The 26,007-nt window shown below is 37.2% G+C and overlaps 1 long non-coding RNA gene across 1 annotated transcript in view; it reads right to left on the reverse strand.

Annotated features, from left to right (window-relative positions):
* Window positions 1–12,036: 12,036 nt before the first annotated feature.
* The window catches only part of LOC110119675, a 37,348-nt gene continuing 23,377 nt past the window's right edge, over window positions 12,037–26,007 (reverse strand). The window contains exon 3 of the long non-coding RNA XR_002308167.2: window positions 12,037–12,460. This is a non-coding gene — a long non-coding RNA (uncharacterized LOC110119675). The remainder of the gene's footprint in view (window positions 12,461–26,007) is intronic.

The following is a 26,007-nucleotide window of genomic DNA, read 5'->3' on the forward strand; positions in this document are numbered from 1 at the left end:
GAGCACAGTCATTGACATGTCGCTTACTCTTACTCCAGAGTTACGTTACACACGTGGATCTTTAAAGAGATTTAACTGAAATGTCTCTTATATCTTCTAGAATTATTCGAAAAAAGTTCATATTTATTTATCCTACAACAATTTCCATATGCTTGAAAAACATACTTCTATCACAGCGATCTTCGTTCGTCGACAATCTCAAACGATCTTCTTCTAAAATCACGCTCGAGTTCAAGAGAAACTAAATGTACCATTTAAATGAAACGTATCTTTTTAAATTCGCTCGAAGAATTTAAAAAGCCAAGAGGAAAGAGAATATCTAAGAGCGAAAGGGAATAGTAGAACCGACGAAAATTCGCATAATCATGTCGATGGAGAGGGTCCTGGCCGCAGCTGTTCGCGTCGTGGCGGCGCGTGTTCGCGCGGCATTGGGCATTGCACTCGGCGCTTCTCTCGAGGGCGGTCTCCCGGGTTGATGCACGCGGAATGCAAGCCGAATACGGCCGAGGATGCACGAGGCTGCGCCGCTTCGTGGAGCCGTGGAGTTGTCCGCGCGCGCCTCGCAGCTGCAACGGTCATCGGGTTCGATGCACTGGCGCGCGCGCTTCTGCATGCACGATTCTGCACGAATGACTCAGCCAAGCGGGCGCACCACGGATACGACCTTGACCTGGCTGCACGTAGGTGTATCGCACCTTGGCGGGCCTCGCGTGGCCGAAACGTAAAATAGTCGCCAGTGGGGAATCGAGGTCGCGAAATCGAAATTTCGTCTGCCTTCGCATGTTGTTCGGTTTTCTTTTTTGTGATCTTCGAATGATTACTCGGCAAAGAGGGGAAGTTGTAAAACGTTATGGCGCGATAGCATTGTGTAACGAGCTTTCGAAACGCCAGGCTGGGTCCGCTCCATCCTTTTGTTCAGAATATTTGCATCTCTTAGATTCAAGGTGATGTTTCAATGTTCACGTTGGTCGAATTCTTAGTTAGAACAGAGAAAGAATCAGCGTTCTTATCCGATCGATTCTGTTGTCATTTTTCTTTGGATTTGTTGGTCGAATGGGATTTCGATGTTCACAGGTTAGCCAACTTTTTTACCAACGATTGGAATCAGACTTTTCACTCGATTTAGTTCCGTCAGCAGTTTATTTCTACGACTCAGATCAATCCTCCTTTGGAGATATTTGGATTTGCTGGTTCTGAAATGGTGTTTTAGCGTTCCAGAATTTTCTAGGAAAGATCGGAATTAAAATTTCCTGGGCAACGCGATAGATACGTAATTGTATTTGAGTAGCTGGCAATTGTCGAATTTAGTACAATACTGGAAATATTGTTTTTTTTTTTGACAAGAATTAGGTATCGAGTTTTCGTAAAGGTAGATAATATTGAAATTGTATTTAAATGCGAAGAGATTCGTGAATTTATGACAGTATCTGTAATAAGAATTACAGCTAGAATTTTTGTAATAATGGTCGATTATATTCGTTTAACTGAACAGCCGGCACAATGCTGTCGCGAATATTCTTCAGATTTTTTTTCTATATTATTAGAACTTGCAGCTGGCTACGAGTGAAATTAGAATTGAATATTCAAATAGCGATCGTAACGTTCCTCTTTCACGTACTCGTTAAGGTACGTATCGAAATTAAGTATTCGAGTCTCGCGCGTTGATTCTCGCGGTGTTATTATCTTGTTGTTCCTGCTAATCTCATTATTTGTTGCACTACTTTTTTATATTCTCAAGGCCTGTCTGCCGTTTCCTTCGAGGTTATTGTTCCAGTCTCGAGTTCATTGTAACCAATGCCATTGCACGGAGATAGCATTTTTTTCGTACGCGTTATCACGAAAGAAACTGATACATCGAAAATAGACGCACACACTGGCTCGGATAACGCGAAAACAATGGCAAATATCGTGGCGATTGACCGGCGAGAAATGTATGGTGAAAAGTTTAAACGAATGCATTGTTGTTCTTTAATCGACATGGATGCAATTAAATCAAAACCTTCGGATAGTTTATTTTAATTTCATCTGTAAGTGGTTTGCTTCGTTTTCTTGTGAAAAGCAGTCCCACTTTCGAAATACGTAAAAACGATACCAGCGATTTCTAATTGTTTAGTGGTTTAAACAGAGTGAAAGTAGTCTATTTTACAAGATTGTTATTCTTGTAGATTTCACGCGAGATCAAAATTACATTTTCACTTTTAATCTCATTTTCTATCCCTCTACAGTGATTATAGATCATCCACGACCATGAAGTATAAACCGAAAGAACTATCGAAACAAAATAGTATAACGGGGAACATCGAAAAGCACAAAGAGTAGAAAAAATAAAATTGATAGCATTAGAAGATTGGACATTTTTTCATACATTTTATAGATATACTTTATCATAGATATTCGTTTAATAATTTTCTCCCAGATATGTCTTATCATTCTCAAAGCATTCGATCAACTCTTAATCAACTTCGGCTAATTTTTCCAATAACGCGTTTATCACTTTCCTCGAAGGAATTTCTTCCAAGGTTGTTCGTAACATAATTCCCCTTGTTAACCTTCGAACCAGTGTTGCCTTAGAAATGACGATTATTGCATCACACAGTGGCAAACTTGTGTCAGTGAAGAAAAAAAGAAAAAAAGAAAAAGAAAAGAAAACGAAGGAACGTCGAGTTCCGAGAAACCAAAAGGAAAGTGTTCTCTTTTTAAGGATCTTCCTAAGCGATGCAATTAATTTACCCATGTGCATAGTTCAATGTGTGTCCTCGAGTATCGGGTTCAACGTCTGCCGGACGAGAATGAGACAAAGGCTAAAAGGCCCTACCTCCTCGGGGTATCTTTATAGAACACGGTGTCATCGACATGCGACAGGGTACATCCATTGTAAAGGTCAACGAATCTATTGTGCATAAACTTATCGCAGCCATCCTATATCGTTTGAACGAGGAACGATCTAATTGCATTGCGTGAAAATGCACGATCGAATGAAAGTCTCGAAGCTTTCGCCTTGAAGAAACATCACTCGACCATTGGTACTTTACGATTGACGATGCGTTCCATGTTTTCGTTCGTATATTAAAAAGAAAAATTTAATCGCTGTCGTTGACTTTCCTAAGGACGGTATCTATCAGCTCCTCTATCTCGACACCAGTAAATCAAGAAACAACTAAACAGAGCGTTATTGTGACAGTCGAATGACCCGCTGCCTCTCTTTTCCAACCGGTAGACGGTTTAATCTTCAGCGATTGTAATAAAATCAAGGAACGGCAGGGGAACGTCCTCTACCGTCTCAGACTAAGTTTAAAATATTGAAATTTCTTAATTGATAACTGTATTCTTTCCTCAAATTCTTTGTTTTACAATCAAAATTACTAATCGATGAATTGCAAGCAATCTAACGGTTGAATAAATCACTGAATCCAAGAAAACGGTTTATACATTTTACGCGAAAATCGGTCCCAAAATCTACTATTTCTACGCGATTCTTCCAGTGTCAAACTAATCAGCGAATGTCAAACGATTCAATCGTACTGCCAAATCACCGAATTCCCGGATAATTGACCAATTTCCACGAAAATCGTTTCAGCTTTCCCATTTCCCTAATTTTCCATCCAATTTGAAACAGTGGCTACAAAAAGTATCTATACGATCTTACGTATCTTCTAACAAAGCGCTTTTCCTCTTTTCTTTTTATCAAATTCTATACGTCACCCTTCGAGTATCAAATTTTTATAATCCTATGACATTACTATCGAATACGAAATTTAATATAATTGACCTCGATTAATTAATATTTAGACATCACAATAATTGCAACGGTACGCAAATTGTTTTTCTAGCCACCATCGTACGTATTCGCTTTCCCTGGATCTATCAACCGGACGTTTATATCCCGAGCAATAAGGTTGGAAGCACCTAGAAGAGCAAAGTGTCCCTGAATGACTGAGAGGGACTTTCTCTTCGTAAGCGAGTCGAGCTCGAGCGCAATTATTTAAATCGGTGCGTCGACTCTGATGCTCGCACGGCAAGGTTACCGGGATGCATCGACGATCTGTCGTCCCCGGCCAACAGCTACGGCCAAGTATTTATACATCAGCGGAGGGATGTATTTCGGTCCCGCGGACGCTGACGCTACCACGCGGTGGCGACGGCCCGCGCTCCTCTAACCTTGAACTGATGAACGTACGCAGCCACCACCCGACTGCCATGTCCTGAGCTATTCCTGGAGAATAGTAACAATAGTAACAATAGTAACAATAGTCGGTTATCACGGTATAACGGAGAACTTTAGAATCTTTAACGTTCAAGTACGTCCGAGTATAAAATGAAAAACTTAACGAGCAAACGCACGTTAGATTGATTTTTATGAAACAGAAATTACAATAAATGAAATTATCACTCAGAAACTTTCACTCAGCGTTTCGTCTATCCTTGGTTCGTATGAATACCGAAAAATTCTATTTTATCATATCATTTATCTAGTAATCCTGATCAATTATTTTCTAATATTATAGAAAACCAGCAGGTGTTGCAACGTTCATTAACGAGCATGTACATATGTTAGCCACAAGATGTAAATTATACCTTTTAGTAAACAATTTCATTTGCCGTGGAAATTGAAGTTAGGACGTTTTAACGCATTTTATTCCCCTTTTTTGCTGGTTATGACGCTATAACTGGCAATGGTAATAATATTTTTAAACTTTCTTTCTTTTGTTCATATTATGTTGCACATAAATATAGGTGAAATAAGGTAATAATAATAATAGTACCAATAATAGCAACAATAATAGAAACGATAATAGAAACGATAACAGAAACAATAATAGTAACAATAATAGAAACAATAATAGTAAGAATAATAGTAAAAATAATAGTAACAATAATAGTAACAATAATAGAAATGATAATAGAAACAATAATAGAAACAATAATAGTAACAATAATAGAAACAAATTTGAAAGTTTGAATTTTTGAAAATTCAAATTCGAAATTTCAAATTTTCAAATTTGAAAATACAAATTTGAAAATTTGAAAATACAAATTTGAAAATTCAAACTTGAAAATTCAAATTTGAAAAATTGAAAATTTGAATTTTTGAAATTTTGAATATTCAAATAATAATAGTAACAATAATAGTAAAACAATAATAGTAACAATAATAGTAACAATAATAGAAACAATAATAGAAACAATAATAGTAACAATAATAGAAACTATAATAGTAACAATAGTAACAATAGTCGGTTGTCGCGGTATAACGGAGAACTTTAGAATCTTTAACGTTCATGTACGTCCGAGTATAAAATGAAAAACTTAACGAGCAAACGCACGTTAGATTGATTTTTATGAAACAGAAATTACAATAAATGAAATTATCACTCAGAAACTTTCACTCAGCGTTTCGTCTATCCTTGGTTCGTATGAATACCGAAAAATTCTATTTTATCATATCATTTATCTAGTAATCCTGATCAATTATTTTCTAATATTATAGAAAACCAGCAGGTGTTGCAACGTTCATTAACGAGCATGTACATATGTTAGCCACAAGATGTAAATTATACCTTTTAGTAAACAATTTCATTTGCCGTGGAAATTGAAGTTAGGACGTTTTAACGCATTTTATTCCCCTTTTTTGCTGGTTATGACGCTATAACCATAACGCACTGGCAATGGTAATAATATTTTTAAACTTTCTTTCTTTTGTTCATATTATGTTGCACATAAATATAGGTGAAATAAGGTAATAATAATAATAGTACCAATAATAGCAACAATAATAGAAACGATAATAGAAACGATAACAGAAACAATAATAGTAACAATAATAGAAACAATAATAGTAAGAATAATAGTAAAAATAATAGTAACAATAATAGTAACAATAATAGAAATGATAATAGAAACAATAATAGAAACAATAATAGAAACAATAATAGTAACAAATTTGAAAGTTTGAATTTTTGAAAATTCAAATTCGAAAATTCAAATTTGAAAATTTGAAAATTTGAATTTTTGAAAATTTGGAAATTTGAAAATTTGAATTTTTGAAAATTTGAAAATTTGAAAATACAAATTTGAAAATTCAAACTTGAAAATTCAAATTTGAAAAATTGAAAATTTGAATTTTTGAAATTTTGAATATTCAAATAATAATAGTAATAATAATAGTAAAACAATAATAGTAACAATAATAGTAACAACAATAGAAACAATAATAGTAACAATAATAGTAACAATAATAGAAACAATAACAGTAACAATAATAGAAACAATAATAGAAACAATAATGGAAACAATAATAGTAACAATAATAGAAACGACAACAGAAACGATAATAGAAACATAAATAGTAACAATAATAGAAACAATAATAGTAACAATAATAGTAACAAATTTGAAAGTTTGAATTTTTGAAAATTCAAATTCGAAAATTCAAATTTGAAAATTTGAAAATTTGAATTTTTGAAAATTTGGAAATTTGAAAATTTGAATTTTTGAAAATTTGAAAATACAAATTTGAAAATTCAAACTTGAAAATTCAAATTTGAAAATTCAAATTTGAAAAATTGAAAATTTGAATTTTTGAAATTTTGAATATTCAAATAATAATAGTAACAATAATAGTAAAACAATAATAGTAACAATAGTAGTAACAATAATAGAAAGAATAATAGAAACAATAATAGTAACAATAATAGAAACAATAATAGTAACTGTATTTTCGAGCTATCGCGGGGAGACGCAATCGCGAGGAAACACGTCAACGGGAGTCGTAAATTCCCGTTACGATTCTAATGATCGACGCCGCGAGTAGATCGATCCCCTGATTTCCGTTAAGACAATAGGGGTGGTTGAATTAATATAAGTCCGTGATTGGTAGGGTTATGATTATATTTTTCTCCAACAGCTTCGTTTAATCACACACAATAGTAACGTCGTTGAGTCTGAAGATTGCCTGGATCTTGCTCAGATTCTGACTGCCAATCTGAGAGAGGAAGGCTCGTGGGTCGTAGTAGATGTGGCGATTGATCAGATCCAACTTTGACTGAATCGAATCAACAGGATCAACCGAAAGACTGAATGAGGAGACGTCGACTGCTTGACTCCGACTGTTTGACTTGGGTGGCTTGCACTGACGATTGACTCGAACGACTGACTGATTCGTACTACTCGAACGACTAACTTGACGATGGAGGTTTTGAACGAAGTAAGTTGATTCGTTGTTCGTACTTTCCGTTATGAACATGAGGACACAGATCCCCGTTACCATTAGCTAAGACGTTAACGATTGAAGTTGGGATATGGAAGCATCCTAACGGCATGACTCGTTGGAAAACCCAGATATTTCTAATCTCTAAATGCCTGATTTTCCCTATCATATAATTAACAATTTTTCCCGTCATAACTACCAGCTTACTCCGTAATATTTAAGAATGTTCAATAAACCTAAGGACCTTTTAAGTACCCGCTATAAACCGAAAATGCTTGCAGGATTCAAGATTTCTGCAAGCTAATGAGAATCGGTTTATGGTGGGCCTTAGTTTTATTGAGGATTCTCTAATGACGTTTGGGTCTGGACGGTCAGACATTAAAGTACGTCGCGCGGACCTTTTCACGCGACGTAACAGTAACAATAATAGAAACAATAATAGAAACAATAATAGTAGCAATAATAGAAACAATAATAGTAATAACAATAGTAACAGTAATAGTAACAATAATAGAAACGATAATAGAAACAATAATACTAACAATAATAGAAACAATAATAGTAACAATAATAGAAACGATAATAGAAACAATAATAGAAACAATAATAGTAACAATAATAGTAACAATAATGGTAACAATAATAGAAACGATAATAGAAACAATAATGGAAAGAATAATAGAAACAATAATAGTAACAACAATAGTCACAATAATAGTAACAATAATAGAAACGATAATAGTAACAATAATAGTAACAATAATAGAAACAATAATAGTAACAATAATAGTAACAATAATGGTAACAATAATAGAAACGATAATAGAAACAATAATAGAAACAATAATAGTAACAATAATAGTAACAAATTTGAAAGTTTGAATTTTTGAAAATTCAAATTCGAAAATTCAAATTTGAAAATTTGAAAATTTGAATTTTTGAAAATTTGGAAATTTGAAAATTTGAATTTTTGAAAATTTGAAAATACAAATTTGAAAATTCAAACTTGAAAATTCAAAGTTGAAAAATTGAAAATTTGAATTTTTGAAATTTTGAATATTCAAATAATAATAGTAATAATAATAGTAAAACAATAATAGTAACAATAATAGTAACAATAATAGAAACAATAATAGAAACAATAATAGTAACAATAATAGAAACAATAACAGTAACAATAATAGAAACAATAATAGTAAGAATAATAGTAACAATAATAGTAACAATAATAGAAACAATAATAGTAAGAATAATAGTAACAATAATAGTAACAATAATAGAAACAATAATAGAAACAATAATAGTAACAATAATAGTAACAATAATAGAAACAATAATAGTAACAATAATAGAAACGATAATAGAAACAATAATAGAAACAATAATAGTAACAATAATAGTAACAAATTTGAAAGTTTGAATTTTTGAAAATTCAAATTCGAAAATTCAAATTTGAAAATTTGAAAATTTGAATTTTTGAAAATTTGGAAATTTGAAAATACAAATTTGAAAATTCAAACTTGAAAATTCAAATTTGAAAAATTGAAAATTTGAATTTTTAAAATTTTGAATATTCAAATAATAATAGTAACAATAATAGTAACAATAATAGAAACAATAATAGAAACAATAATAGTAACAATAATAGAAATAATAATAGTAACAATAATAGAAACGATAATAGAAACAATAATGGAAACAATAATAGAAACAATAATAGTAACAACAATAGTCACAATAATAGTAACAATAATAGGAACGATAATAGAAACAATAATAGAAACAATAATAGTAACAATAATAGTAACAAATTTGAAAGTTTGAATTTTTGAAAATTCAAATTCGAAAATTCAAATTTGAAAATTTGAAAATTTGAATTTTTGAAAATTTGAAAATTTGAAAATACAAATTTGAAAATTCAAATTTGAAAATTCAAATTTGAAAAATTGAAAATTTGAATTTTTGAAATTTTGAATATTCAAATAATAATAGTAACAATAATAGTAACAATAATAGAAACAATAATAGAAACAATAATAGTAACAATAATAGAAACAATAATAGTAACAATAATAGAAACTATAATAGTAACAATAGTAACAATAGTCGGTTGTCGCGGTATAACGGAGAACTTTAGAATCTTTAACGTTCATGTACGTCCGAATATAAAAGGAAAAACTTAACGAGTAAACGCACGTTAGATTGATTTTTATGAAACAGAAATTACAATAAATGAAATTATCACTCAGAAACTTTCACTCAGCGTTTCGTCTATCCTTGGTTCGTACGAATACCGAAAAATTCTATTTTATCATATCACCCTGAGGACGACACGCCGATACGCGGCAAACTCGCGTTACTTTCGCCTAGATCTAGTCACCAGGCAGTTAAGAGCACTGGAACTCGCGTTCCTCTCTGTAACTTTCAGGTTATGAAACTGCGCGGCCCTTGAGAGAATGGATGATGACGTTTATCGAGGTGTTTGAGGTTTCGCAATGAGGAAGCTTTCATGATTTTTGACACTTTATGGAACCACTCTGAGATTTTGCACGTTTTATGGAAACGTCCGACATTTTTGACATTTTATTAAACCTTGCAAGATTTTTGGTATTTTACGTAATATGTGTAACGGTTGACGGGATATTTATTGAGTTGTTTGGGGTTTGATAATGAATTCTATGCAATCTTCTGTAATTTTTAATAATTTTGGAATATTGTGGAATCTTCCGAGTTTTCAGACATTTTATAGAATTTTAAGATTTTAGGTATTTTATGTATATATATATAATAGTTGATGGTAAGTTTGCTGAGCAGTTTGAGGTTTAGTAATGAGAAATCTGAGACTGTTGGCATTTTATAGAATCTTCAATCGTTTTATCGTTTTTATTAGGAAATACATTTTTACCAGTTGATTTTATTTTGTTGCTATTAATTGTATTCATATCAGAAGGAACTTGGCACAAAAGTGTTCTATAGTGTTTTTCATTTAAATATGAAAAAGGTTTCTATAGAATTCTTAATGATCTTATTTTCACCCTGTTACTCCTACTTTTTATACTACAAGGACGTTAGAATAGGAGGGTGAAAGTTTCACTGTGTTTGTAGTTTGAGAGTTCGCGGAGTGGTTGATAGATTTTTTTATTGAAGCATGAAAAAGAAAGATGAGGGTTGGTTCGAGATGTATCGAGGCTGTAATATCGGCCTCGAACACGACGACTTCTCTTGCGAAAGGTATCAAGAAATTCAAACCTAAACCGAATTCAACGTTGAATTTACGCATGCTTTCCAAACATTTCCATTTCCCCATCCATAATCCTAGTCTTCTTGCCGCGATAATATCACCCCTTCGAACTTCGTCAAGAAGAGCGACGGCTGAAGGAAATATGAGATGCTTGTGTTGATTTTAAAGTCGATGTATTACCCTAACAGGCCTGGAGCTTGAGGAATATTACTGGCAATTGGATACTTTCTCCCCCTTTCATTTAACGATCACAAAAACCATGAAAATTACATTTCTTATCTCCTATATTCTATTAAGTTTCCTTTTAATCCTAACTTTCTATAAATTTCCAGTGAAATATTTCAATTTAAATATGTCCAAAAATTACTCACTTTCTTACAATTTAAATTCCCAATGGCGACGAGAGTGATCTTCTAGTAAATCAATTCCTTATCAAAACATTTCATGAAAAGAAACTTCGCTTGTACGCTTATAATAACTGAACAGGGTCTTTTAACATTGCCGAAGAAATCCACGAATCAACGTGTTCCCTTCTCATCCTGATCACCTTTTCGTAAAATGACAAATCAATTGCATCAACATTAAAATTCCACCAAGTGTATTTCTTCTAAAGAATAGTAGCGGATTTTTATGCAAATTTATATTGTCATCAGCGCAATTAGAGAGATAGAACTTTATTTTAATCTTATAGATTTTCGTGTATTATACGTATTCTGTCCGCTTTCGGTTTGTCATAAACGCATAAAAATCAACCAATATTACATTATACAATAGTATTACCGATTTCCATCAAAATCGTCGATTCCCATCTTTCCTCCTTAGCCTGATTGTTTTTCCAAAATACGCCGAATCGATCGCACGGAGGACGAACCTGACTTTCTTAATGCGACAGAGGTTGTCCACCACTGCGTCGACAATCGACCCCGACGTTATCGTAGTCGTCGGAAGGGTCGCGACAGAGCATATGAAAGTCGGAGGGCAAAGTAGCGAGGGTAGCCAGGCCAGGGTGAGGGAAAGTGCAATGTCTGTCTGCCCCATTCCCTTGGACGTCGTCGCCACACATCTAGTCTTGTCTGTCGAGGGCAGACTATATACACGTATATGGAGAGGATGAGCGAAAGCAGACGCCGACAGTGGTAAACATAGTGCTCTTGAAAAATAGAACACTCGTTAGCGTATTCGAGCGTGTCAGAAACGAGGGTTGAGTTGGAAAAAGAAGGGAAGGAGAGGCTGACTTTCTTGTCCTCCCTCTCTTTGTCTACGTCTCTCGTCGGCTAGGATTCGCTTTCCATCGACCGATTTAACAAGGACCTACCCACTAAACGTTTTCCAACTTCCGTTTTATCCTTCCAATCCAGGCTACGCGCTTACCGGATGTTCAGATAACGTTAGACGTGGTTAAAAATAATTTGGGACCAAACGGGCATCGATGACAGCTTCTGTTTCTTTTTTAAGTTTCCACATTCTTTTTTCTACGGAAAATGTATACTCTGGCTTACTTGAGATACTATCTGCTTATTGTTCGTGATAAATGGTAGCAATTCCAAGTCACGGAATAATTGTTCGTTCAAATAGTTATAAGTTTAGATCATGTAATAGCTGTTCATTCAAATCGTTGCAACTTAAATCACTCGAATATTTGCGTAACTAATGATTAGAGAAGTTAATTCTACACTTGAGAAATAAAATAATCGTAAGCTAGGTTCGTTCTTTTCAAAATCGAGTTGTATAGATCATTTTACCGTTCTTGCTTTATATCGCCAAACGCGAATAAAATTCCTAATGGATTCCCCTAGCTTCTTAACTCCTTCCTTTCGCCCCGTTCCTTCTGTTCCGTTCCATGTTTCTTTCCTTCCGTTACTTCCCTTCTTCCTTTTCCTTCTCCACTTTCATCGCGTTCCCTTTCTTCCGTGCTTTCCTTTCCATTTGTCTTTTTCGCCCTTTCTTCCTCCCTCTCCATTTCCTGCTTTTCTTCCTTTCTGTCCTTCCATCCTTGCTCGGTAAATAATCCACTAAAACAGTTATTCGTTACATAACAAATAGAATGTATATACCGATTTATGGGAAATTTGAGAGTGAGAAAATGCAGAAAATGTATACAATGTGTAAAACATATGCAAAACATCCAAAATATATAGTACTTAACATAGTAATTAATGTATGAAGAAAATTTCATTCTTTTAATTATTAGGTTGTCCCAAAATGTGCCTTTCTTTTACAAACGCGTACTTTACATCAATGTATCCTTATACAAACATGAAACCTAATCTGTCAAACGTTGTGGTCTTTATCTTAATGGAACAAAATGGATCATAGATAATTCAATAAAGTAATATAAAACAAAAAATGTTCTGCATCTATCAATTCCATATAAAACGAAAGAGACTTCTGAAACAATCTAATATATCGACGAAAGTATGAATTTGTATAAATATTCGCTGTCTAATAATACATATATAACATCATCGAACAAAATATATCGTTACTCTAAGAAACTAAAATATAAAGAATCGAACCACGCGTTCATAATCTGCAAAGTATTGTCATTCTACGATTGTCTTATCTCGTTTAGAGCGTATCGAAATATTCATGATTAACCAGAGCTAAGACAAAATGAAATTCGTGAGAGGGTCGATCGCGTCTTTTCCGTCCGATTACTCGCAGGGGGTAAGCGTATCACGTTCCACGAAGTCAGAAGGCAATTTGTCATGGCAACGTGGAGAGCGTTTCAGCGAAGTTTGGAACGGGGGCATTGGTGCCATCCTGGCTGCTGCAACATCGTGCCGCATAGCGTTCGCAAGAACAAGAAGATACCGTTGATCGTCCGACCGAGCTCTTGGCACGCTCTCAACAGAGTTGAATGTACCGTCTAATTTTATGCACACCCTCGTGAGCACTGTTTTTCTCTAGGTCTAGTGCAAATACCTCGTCCTTTTCGCCAACCCCATCGACGATGATCTGTGTCGGCACACTTTTTTGCGCGTCTCGAAACTTCTCTTACTCGACTCTGCCTGTTCGCGAATAACTAGACAGAATAGAACACGCAATCAGCATGCTTATGTATATTGTCTCGACGAGCGTATCGATTGCTAGTAACTTGGCACAGGGATACGTGTAAGTACGTATATCCTTTGTTTCGAATGGAACCAGAGAGAATGGAGAAGATGCTGACCGAGTGCATAGATCGAAATGCAAAGGGAAACTCGATGACTATAAATACTAGTCCTTTTAAATTTATTTTGCATTTTGGAATTATTTATGGCGTCTTTTCTTATAAGAAATAAATTTATGGGAATAGGTCATTTGGTTATTAAGATGTTCAATATTTGGATAGTATATGTACACGCAGTTAGTGGCTAAAATCGGCAATAGAACTGATTGGTTTAGTTTCTGAGAGACTTAGATTTAGGGCTAGTTGAACGAAGCTGGATATTATTTATTTTCTACCGAAATTTATTTTTACAAGGTTAGATCGTTTCATAAAATATCATAGATATTTTCTTAGGTATTTTATCTTCAATTACTTTCGAACAGTCTACCGAAATAGAGCGTATTCATGTATTGAAATCACGAAGAAACGGAATCGTCGTCCAGTTACGAGTGAATTCATCGAGAATTGTCAGCGCGCGTTTCGAGGAATTGCAAAAACATGCAAATGACCAGGCCAAAAGGGGTGAAGTCGAAGAGGGTGAACAGGGCGCACGCGCGTACCGGAACTCGTTCTTGCACGGGTTCGTACCACGACTACGTAACACACAAGCATCGGTCAGGGACGAGGGAGGAGGGATTAGTGTTCGTCTGATGTGAAGAGACACGGGAAAGGAGGCTCTCTCTTTTGAATGTCAATGTCTTTGTCTCTCAACCGCGCTATTGCATCTCGCGAAACGGTTCCCACTGACGTAACCTAGAGGGTTCGTTTCCCTTCCACGTTTCCCGACCAGTTTCCGAGTAAGAAGAATATATTTCTTATGGAATTAAAAAAAGAAAAAGCTATCTCGTTACGTACGTCGACAGAATTACAGATTGATATTTCTGACAGAATTCCTTCCACAAATTCACTTACGAATCTTCATTCGACTGAGAAACCCTTTCGTTTGCTTTACAATTATATTTACTCACGTATGTCTTATTTTCAAAGCAATTCTCTAGAACTGAAAATATAGAACCTCTTTCTAGAATTGGAGATTTGTAACTACGAACTCTCTCGTCTTTTTATTTTTCCATTTATTTTATCTATTTTTATATATTATTCTATGTACTATGAAAGATAATTACATATGGATCCTCGCATAATCATTTTTATATTCTTCGATCTACAATAATTACTATTAACTAAATAATTTGCAACGGTACAACGATAACAACGACCAAAGAAATTCAATATCCATATGCTGACATGAAATCGCGAAACAATTCTGTGGCCATTGATTTTCCACCCCTAAATAACCGGTATCATGCTCGAATATGGACGGCACTCTCTATGTTCCAATGAAAACGGCCTAGCACGCTGCATCTTACGATCGTTGCTCGTGAGATGATTCGACACAGAATTCCCATAACCCTTTTATCGTTAGCAAAAAGGCAAGGCTGGCTGGTAATGGAGACCAGCCGATTAAAGCTGGGCGAAAGTAGCGTTCCGCTTCGTTCCACCCCATAATCGTATTTCTGGTCACATGAAAATCGGTCTCCGAGCCAAGAAGCCAAGCAAACTTCTCAACCCCTGAATGGGAGGGGTTGGCAGAGGAGAAGGCGATGCCACCAAACTACGAACAGGGGGTAGTGTAAGGGAATAGAAGTGAAACAGCAACAGAAGTCACAAAATTCAATTGCACAGAGGGAGAGAGGAGAAATTCTGAAGCCTCGAGGAAACAAACACGTACTGTTCCTGTTTCGACAAGTAGATTACCGTGCAGACAGTGAGGTGCCATGCTGTTTACTGTCAAATTGTATTGTCACGACTTTGTGGCATAAATGTAACTGAATGAAATATCATCAAAGGTAATTGAAAAATTCGTGAGAGTATGTTAGGTCAGGATATTAGGAAAATTAATTAATAATAAAATTGGTCGTTAAACAAGGTACTCGTGTTTTACATTACGTTCTGACAAAAGTGTGGATATGTAAGGATCCGAAATCTCAAACAGGGTCACATTTTGAATTGTTATCGTTGTATTAGGGGCGTCCTATACATTGCGTAGTGTAGGCTAGTGAAATAGAAATTTAAATTTATATTTCAATTTCACGGTTTCTTAAACGTGCTAACATGTATGGGATATGCAAAATATATAAAATATTCATACAATATGCAAAAATATATAAAATATTCAATGTGGTGTGCTCATTATAATATTTATGGATCGAACAAATCTCTCTTTCTAGATTCTGTCTCTTTAGCTGTGTTCATGAAAAAATAAATTTACACGATCGTCCAAACTTTAATGATAATCGCCACCCTTTATCGCGCGAAACGCTAAAACAGAATACAGTTTTAAACGGATTTGCAGAATCTCAAGTTACGATAATACGCTACTTTCATTTCCATAATATATTTCTGAAATTAGTGTTGAATAACATAAACGAAGAAGAAGTTGAACGCCAAAGCGATCAACAGGAACGCCTCGGCATCGAGCCATCTTTCTCGAAAAGTTCGTAGAAGCCCGCGGTCGAATCTCGGGGGTGTCAACGCCGAACAAAATCTAGCGGATCTCTTCGTCTCCCGAACTCACTCTGAAACAAGAATCCCCATCCACAAATGCATGAACCTTGATTCTGTATGCAACCTCTCTGGCCGAAGATTAAACGCTGACCCTTCTCTCTTGAAAATCCAGGAAAACCCGATCCAAGGAAGCTCAGATGCTTGCGCATACAGAAACAAAAATAGCCTCGTCCTGCTCACGATAATAGCCTCGAAATAAATAAAGGTAAAACTAGATCTAGGAGAAACAAGGTGAAGCAGGGAAGGGAGTCTCGGTGAAGAATAAGGGTGAAAGGGGTGGCGAAATGCGGACAGAAGGAACGAAAGAGAGAAAAAAAAGGAATAATCCAACCGATGAAGATGAAAACGTGAAAGAAAGAAAGAAAAAAGGAGAGACACAGAGAGAAGGGCACACAGGAAGAAAGGGAACGAGGGAAATAGAGAAAACGAGACAGAAACATCGTCTGGCTTCGGGGCTCTCTGGAAGGAGGTTGTAGGCTAGGGAAGGTAGGAGGTTGAGGTCGCCGCCGCTCGCGGGAACGAGGCATTGACCTCCAGTGAGTTAGGATGTCTGCCGGTATTGATTCGGCGGCGGTGCAGCGGACTCGGGGGCGGCGAAACAGGAATACGGGAGTACCGGGATGTCGGAGAGGGTTGGTGGCCTGTGACGCCTGGAGGGACGACACCCCTATGGATAGGGGGTTGGCTGGCTGGCTGGCTGGCTGGCTGGCTGGCTGGATACTTGGTGGAACAGAGACGCGTTTACGTGTATGGGACTGTGCTGCACAGGGGGAAAGAGAGGGTGCAACGTACTGGGGCAAACTTTCATCTCACTTGTGGTCCCGTGCCTCCGATATCTCTTTCCCTCTTTTGCTCGCGTTTGACGCTCGTCCGTTCTGCTTTTCGCACGAGCAAAAAGAGGAACGAGCTCGCAGACAGGGCGGTTGCCAAGCTGAAAGACCTATTAAAAAATCCTACGGACCTGGAGCCAGTTCGAGGAAGATGGCTCCTACTTATTAGCGCCAACAGTATCGGCGAAGGGGACGAAGAAACGGTTAACGGAAGTGCCGTCTTGTTCCTGAGATTTTCTTTCTTTTCCATCATCGTCCTTCGACCGTATCTGGGGTAGAAACTTGTTGCTGGGGAAATTTTGACATTTCTTCGGTTAAAGAGTCGATGATCGTCAAGGTTGGTATTGATCTGTCTTTCGGGCTGAATTTATCCTAAATTTGCTTTCTTCGGTGGTTGAGGAATCGATAGAATTTTGGTGAATCTTAAAGGAACAGTTCTCGAAGGTTAATGATTTCATGGTTTGAAGCGACGATGATTGTCAAGGTTGATATCGATCCGCTTTTCGAAGTTAAATGTACTTTCCTCAATGGTTAGGGGATTGCTTATTTTTTTACTGGTAAATGATAGAATAGTCTTCGAAAGTTAATGAATCGATAGTTCGTTAACTTTAGAATGTTTAAACGATAAAATTTCAATTATTACAAGACGCGGCTGTAACAAGGTGTCAAGGATGGCGGGGACACAGAAGTTCGTCCCAGTGGCGTCATACCTCGGAATTTCATCCGCTGTATTCAAATTGTCCCGTTAATTAACCTCCTGTTGCACTTAGGTGCTGTTCCCTAACATCACAGGGACCGAACTAGCTAACAGAAATCATTCGTTTTCACTTGATATAACGCGCGGTAGATTCCATAATAAATAGAATTCTATTTTCAATTAACTTTTATGAAAGATTCAAAAATCCATCATTTCGATAAAAGGATTAAAGTTAAGCAGTTGCGACCTTGTAGAATTAAATGCTCAATTATTAAGTGGTCGGCCATTTAAAAAGAGGATAGCGCCTTGTCATGTCGGTGTGACGCAAACGTCCACCTGGTTGCAGTCGCGTCTCGGGGCGTGGCAATGGCATAGTGGTACTGCAGGCACGAGAGAGCGAAAGTTCGCCCCAATTTAATATATAAACAGACAAAAGTGATATCAGAACAACTACGTACAACAGATGGCGAATGATATACTTTTGACACATTTTTCATTACCCAAACATCATTAAATGGTAGATTTTTCTTTTCTAAACAAAATTATTTTCTCGGACATAATAATATGTTGTTTTCTGATCCAAAACTTTTTGACCTGTATTTTATCCATGCATAAGGTGTTGCGTTATCTCATCGAAAAATGACATTCCAATTTTTATCTTTATTTGCTGCATTTCACTCTTCCAGGAATAAATTATTTTGGAGCTATGGGAAAAATTTCCCTTTCGTCTATCAACAATGACACAAACAAATCTTTTCCCATGTTTCTGTAAAGAAGGTACGATACAGTAACACTAGAATTAGTTTCAACCAAAATAAATAAATTATTTGAAGCTGAACGTTGCATATACACAGTGTTAACATCTAACTGACAGCAATATTTGTTCGAATTCAGAGTTTTAGTTTTCTTGCAGAAGTTCGTAATAAATAATCTTCTTTCAATCTTTTTAAATACACCAAAAAATATTTCTTTTACTGTCGGAAAGGCTAGAAGCTTTCTTAACTATAAGGAAAAGGGGAATGAGAAGTGAATGATGAACGAAAATTGAGAAGTTGAAAGGTAAGGAAACGTCGAGAACTAGAAGACGCGAAGGGGTGGGAGTTCAAGAATGAACCTAAGAGAGGAAGGTGGTTTCTTGCGGAGGTTGCATTCTTCGCTGCACTTTTCGGCCGCATCTGAAAACAATGCATCGCCCACGCAGTCTGCCAGGCACTATTCGTTATTGCTTCGTCCCTTTTCCACCACGACTACGTTCGTCGTTGATTCACGGTCACAGTTTTGCACCGAACAACGATCCGTCTAGACAGACAGCCCTTCACGGACGAACCTTCCACCTTTTTCTTTCTCCTCCTTTTTATCCTCTAGCGTAGCGCGCCTACTTCAACGTATTCACAAACTACTACTACCTGCAACGTCTCGAATAACTCGCGCATCAATCGCTACAAACCGGCGATATCGTTCCTCGCCGATACTACGTGCGCCGATTCTAATCGTGTCGTCGTATATTTCACGCGATAAAATATGGCCGGTGGATAAAAATGTTTATATAATATGCATTTATAGGAGAGAAGCTGCAAAAATACACAGGATGCATACGACACGAAGGAAAAAAACATGAAAAGTCCATTTTTGTTAATTTTTTTACTTTCGTGTCAATTTGTAGCTAAAAAGAGGTATTTCGACGCAAAATGCTTGAAAAGGGGAATTAGCTCGATAGTAAATTCGGATTTGGAAGAAATCGATTCCTCTGCTTTAGCAACTTATTGCAATGAATTAACATTATAAACTCGAATTCAGAAACACGTGGTTTAGTCTACTTTCACTTCTAACGCAACAAATAATAATTGAAAAATTATTCTACATTTAGGCTGAGATCATAAGAAGCGTAAAGAATCTAAACCCACGATCTGAAAATATTATCATATAGGTATACTTCGTACGATCTCGAGATCTAGTACAAGTAAGTCACTGGTAACAATGTATTAATTGCTGCTCGTGTAAGTCACGGATGCAAAAGAAATTAAACCAAAAATTTAAAATGCAAACGTAGTGTAGAAACAGGAAGTGGTCCAGCCGATAAAAATCTATTTTCTACCGGGTGTTCGCGGGGCGAGGAAACAACTCTGGTTCGTTTCGTTCTGGAACAAAGGCACGACGAGAGAGATCCGACAATTCGAGTGGAGCCTTCGAGGCTGCATACGCGATGAGAGTGTCCTTTGCATGAGCGGACATGAAAGGAGTGCATCCTGTCTGCATAGGATACGTTGCAACACAGCGGGCGACGACCCTCCATTGCGCGATCGATGCACGCTTTCACGAGGGCTCCACACCGCGGCATACCAAAGCCATTTTTAATTAATCGCAATTATGCTGGGATCTCGAGATTAACGGGATGCTGTGTTCCACCCTCCCCTAGAGAGAAAGAGAGAGAGAGAGAGTATAAGCAGTCGAATTTAATCTTCGATCGCTCGCTGATTCCTGGTCCCTGCCGATTTGCCTCTGGATAAACGTGGCTGGTAACTTTTACGCCTGGATGATGCTATTTTTATGACATATTTGATTGATCTGTATCGAATACGAGTTGTTCGATAATGTATTGACAGTGACATGTAACAAATTTCGCTTTATATCGTAAAAGCAATGTCTGAAAAATATTGTCTAATATTTGGTGTAAGGAAATGTCAAGTAAAAGGAAACTGTACAATGAAGAAACATTATTATGTTACGTAATATCAATTTCTCTCTTATCAAACCAATTAAATATTTTATTAGCTTAGAGACATTATATCGAAGATATGTTATTATAAAATTATAATTTATATTTATATAAATAAATATAAGGCTACACGTTTCTTTGAATTGTACAAACTTTTTGAACAATCCGATAAGATCGATAACTACGTATAAACTTAGATTTAAGGTTCATGTTGAAAAATAATTATTTCTCGGATAAGAATGTTTCTTTGTTCTCCAAAATGTCTTGTTTTTATTTTTCTTCTGTTTGAAAACGATTGACTAAATAATTTTTTTATTTTCTGAATCTTTCAACAGATTATTTTTTTTCATCCTATTTTCTCCCTATGATATCTACGAAGGAGGATTAATCAACTTATTCATCGAAATTCGATGTCGAAAATGGCGAATTGAACGAAATTTTTCATTCGTGTCGCGTACGTTCGATCAGACTGATTCGAATTCGCGGGGTAGGCAGAGTATAATTATTCGAGCGATAACCATGCAAAGTGTATGTGCACGCGATACGCGGGGCCTTTGGCCAGCTGCTTGTGCACAGTCACGGGGTCATTAAGCTTCAGGGGCATTGGCCACACTGAAATGTTTCCGAACGTGTCTAATTGCGCTCGGATCCCTCGCGTTGTCAAGATAAATACTGTCGATCCGCTACCACGGCATATTCCGTGCCTTTGCTGCATTTATATCTCCTTTGACGCGAGCGCTGTATCAATATTGTCGAAAAAAATTAGCCTGACGATGGGGAATGATCGATTTAATCGCGGCACGAATGAACTCTGCATTGGGGCGCGTTTCACGAATCCATTTAGATCAGCCAGACAGATAGAAGAAGTGCAAATTGAATTGCGAAAACGTTGAATGACACTGCAGTAGCGATGACTAGGATGGTACGATAACGAAAAACTACGAAATTATAACGTTCGGATAGAATGACAAATCTCCGATGTTCCATTATTTTTTCTACACTTTTTCTATATTCTTCTTCTCTATCTAATATGATAATAAAATATTACGTTACGTAAAATATATGAAAAACTCAGACACAGAATACGATTTTTTCATAAGTTCCAGTCTCACAGAGAACTGATTTCCAATTATCTCGATTTTACGGACTTCACTGCAAACTAGCAGATACTTCAACAGGGACATCCATTACGTTGAGATCATAGTACTTAGATAACAGATAAATGTACACATACCATGCAAACGTTCAAAGCAAATTCTGTCGAGCCAACCTTCATACGAGAAAAATTTGTTCCCATACTTTTCATGTATTTCATACCCTCTTTTGCTCTTTTCAATATGTACCACTAGTTACATCACATTATATACAAAATACGGTATACCCGAAGCATCCAATCAATTGTTCTCAAGAAATCAATTATTGGCTGTTCTTCCAGGAACCACCTACGAAGGCAGACAAGCTCCCGAGCAGACGGTCGCAACACGCTTGAAACAAGAGGGTAAAATCGAGGCTTTTTCCCCGAAGATCGTGACGACCATGCATTACACGATGCCGTTAGAGAGACGTCTGGTTACGTAGGTTGAACGAAGCACCGTGACAGAAAGAAACAGCGACGAAGCCGCGGAGAAAATGGCGGATGGCGGTTTGGGGTAAGGGATGGCGGGGATATCAATGCAGTTTCAGTAGCAGAAGTGCCTACGCGAGACGGATTAATTGCGCACTTCATCCTCGCCGAGAAAAACCCCATAGCGTCCTTTGCCGCCCTCTGAAAGCCTCTCTTTCGCTCTTTTTTTCTGTACGCGCGCACGGGTTGCCACGCAACTCTCGAAAAGTACTGCTGCCTCGATTCTCTAATTAGCAAGTAATTGGATTCGTTACCCGGTAAGCGTCGCGGGACGGGTCCAAAACTCGCTTCGCAAGGGAACGATTCTACTCCAGATCTGTTTTTTCTTTCTCCATTTCATGATATTTAGGGTGGGTTTCTTTGTCAAATCTCACCCCCATCAAGAGCCCCTGGTTGGAGGTCGATTAAGGTTTTCGAAGTGTGCGGACCCGAGCATTTTCTTGACGTGTACTTAGATTCGTAGGGAAGCTTTCGTAGAGTGGTTGCTCGGGGGGATACTTTTACCGTAATTTTTTACTTGTTTGATATTGAAATTTGAGGGGTTTTGATTGGACGACGTTAGTTGTATGTTGGTGCGCTTTGGGAAGAATTTCTGGACTTTGAGGCGTAAGGATATTTATCATTTGTGCTGTGTAATTAAGTTTTGGAACAATCTTTTTGAGATAATCTTGGAAGAAAGTAAAATTTTATCAATTCTATTTCTGAGAATTTTTTAATTGTCAGGAGTAGTTCCCTTCGACGAACATTAAAAAAATCAGGAAGTTATTCACCGTGGAATTGATACGGAAAGTTTGGTTTCTCATATATCGAGGATAATAAATTTACTAGCTCGTGAACCAAATTAAATTTTACAACGCTCCAGTATGTCGAATATCGCAACGTGAAAGTTAATGTAGGAAATAAAAAAAGTTCTTTTTGTTTTACGAATTTGTTTGCATGCATAATTCATAATTAAAATATTAATTAAATAACGAGTAACGGATATATTTAGAAAATGAGATAACGAAAATAACGAATAAATGTATTAATATTTTACAAGAGAGTTTCATATTTCATATCATAATCCAGTTATTTCATCTCCGTATATGTACTTCGTTAATGCGTCTTTTTCTAAAACAAGTCGAATAAAAAGAGAGGGATAGAAAATTGTTATCAAAGTGCATTAATATCACGTTCTACTTTAGAAGAGGAGTAGTGCATCGAAGGAAGGGTCGAAATATGGCATGCAGGCAGAGCTAGAGCGATTTAATATTGAGATACTCCCACATTCGCAGTCATTGTCGATCGACGACGTTGATAAGCGACAATCTACAGGGTAGTCGATTAGGATCTCGTTAATGATACGTGCTTTTCGTTATTTCCAGCCAGATAAAATATTCAACGTGGTACGCGACGTGGGCAACGATATTGGAAATCCGATCTCGTGCTGGCGCACCAAGGAATTAATAAATTTATGTAATTATCACGAGATGGATTGCGTTAAACCATGCTATCATGGTGTACCATGAAAGCGCAAATACCGGCTGATCGATAAAGTACTACAGACACGGACACTGGTGCATTATTTTTGTAGGAAATTTATGACGGATTAAATTAAATTCCTATCTATATTAATTTAAGCCTTGGATAATAATCTTATAATTATTCTTTTACAATAGACATAGAAATTACAATAGAAATATTTTATCGTGGAAGTAAAACAATAACCACTATAGAAATTATACCTCTTTTTATTTTTATTACGAACATAGTGAATTATAATCAAAGTATGTTACAAAATAGTAAAGAAATAATATTACTTTACTGTATCACCATTATGGGAAATGTTTGTTATTTGTTACTATTTTCATTACAAATATATTAAATCGTAATCGTTCTCCGTGAAATCCAAATTCATTCGCCTTCGAAATTCGAAACAAGAGAAGTATTTCAGTTTCACTTCAGCTCACCCCTTACTTACAATTTCATCAACTTCTGAATCACCTAGCTATAATTATTCCCAGGCATTTAAGATCCATACAAAGCCGTACATATCTGAGCAACCTTTCGCGTGTTATGGTTGCACGGGGCAAAAAATATCAGAGATGCAAATTGGAAAGCAGGCTTGCTTAAATACACGGTGTTCGCAGTGTAGTGAATAATGTCTCCGAGATGAGGGTGTACGTTTGGGGAAGGGGGACTAGGAGGCTCAAAAGATGCCCGACTGCAGCGTTTTAGGTATTCTTTGGCTGCGCGAAATCGAGCAGGCTGACGGACGCAGAAGGAGAACAGGGGAGCAAGGGTAGAAGGGGTAAGAGAAGGGGTGAAACAGTGACAGAGAAGGGGGAAAGAGAAAGAGAGAGTGAAACGAGAGGGAGAGACACGGAGGCAGGGTCGAGTAGTCGGTGAACACGTTCGTGCAAAAGCCTCAGCCGCATTTCCATGTGATGGTGCAGACAGGAAGGGGTGAGCAACCCTCTTGTCGGCGTCTGGCGCATAGGCGTAGATGCAGCGCTCGTGCTGCCTGTGACCGGGTCAGCGAAACCCAACGAGAGAATAAACTTTTTCCACACCTGTCGATTCCTGCTGGTGCGTTGCAGGTGCGCCCGGAAATTCCCCGAGTTTCTCCTTGCTTCCTCCATGGAATACTAACGAATCGGGACTTGGACCTCGAGCCCCGCTATCGTCGATCAATCGAATTTCCAGCAATGTTTGGCGCATTGTGTCAATTATTATAGTACAAGTTGGTGCATTGTTTTTTTTATGAAAATTAAAAACGATTGGCAATGAATAAAAATAAGACAAGTTTTGAAATATATGGAATTTCGCTTGATGAAATACTTATGAAAGATTCGTTACACCTTTCCAAATTGTGGGAAACGGCTTAACTTATATCGATACAACTTAATTAATTGTGAAACTAAGGGGAATTTTAAAAATTTATACTAAATCTGAATTCCTAAAATCTTGACTTACTCCACTAAGATTATCAGTCCGTCATGTGTTTAAAATTTTCCACTGCTGAAATGGATTAAATTTTGTTATATTAATTGTTCATATTATTCGTTATTTGACTGAAAGGATAATTAGGAAAGAATACTACTATGCCAGAATAGACATCAGATCGTATGAAAATATTATTAACACTAAATAAGGAATCTACATAAAAAGTAAAGTACTAAACAAAACTCTCCTACTACAATATGTAAAACCTAATTCGACTCAACTAACTAGCTCCAATCTACACCCTAAAGTCTGCAACAAAACGTGATCAATTCATCCATAATTTCGTGCTCTTCGATTCGAAATACAAGATGCATTTGTCTCATCCCTCACGCAGAGGAAGCAAACTCGGAAAAAAAGAGAACACGGAAGAAAGGAGAAACACCGCGACAATGCAATCAAAATACAACCCCTCGAACGGCACCCCCCCAGAAGTTCACTGTAACCAGCCAGACAATCTTCAGTCTCAAGTAATGACAAGCCACGGTCGGGTCCGTTCTCGACCCTCTCCACGTCGCGTCGTCGCCGCCGCCGCCGGCTGCATCCCCGTGAGCGTACGGGGGTGGCTGTCGGTCGGTCGACGTCGGCCAGAGGAAATGGCAGAGGGGTGAGCTCACTGTCTAGGTGAGGGCCGTCGCGTGCGCGCGCATCTACGATGCAGTGGAGGTCATCCACCTGAAAGGTCGGGGTCACACTCTTGGTCGTAGACCGCCGCCGCCGTCGGGACGCAGGGGTTGTCGGCGGGGCAGAGTGGGCGTATGTGTGGGGGTAGTGATCGCCATAGCAACCCCTGCGCGCAGTCAAGGCTAGACTGTAGGTTTTCAGTGGCGGCGCAGTACAATGCGTACTATCGTCTGACGTGGGCATAGAACGCTGAGAGGGGGTTGAAGACAGGGGATCAGGAACCGAGTATGGAGTGGGAGGAAAAGTACCGATTCCGTGAAGTCGTAGTGGGTGGCGATTTTCACGCATGTTTGAACGGTGAAAATCGACG

The sequence above is a fragment of the Bombus terrestris genome, chromosome 11 (assembly GCF_910591885.1).
Source record: "Bombus terrestris chromosome 11, iyBomTerr1.2, whole genome shotgun sequence".
NCBI lineage: Eukaryota > Metazoa > Arthropoda > Insecta > Hymenoptera > Apidae > Bombus > Bombus terrestris.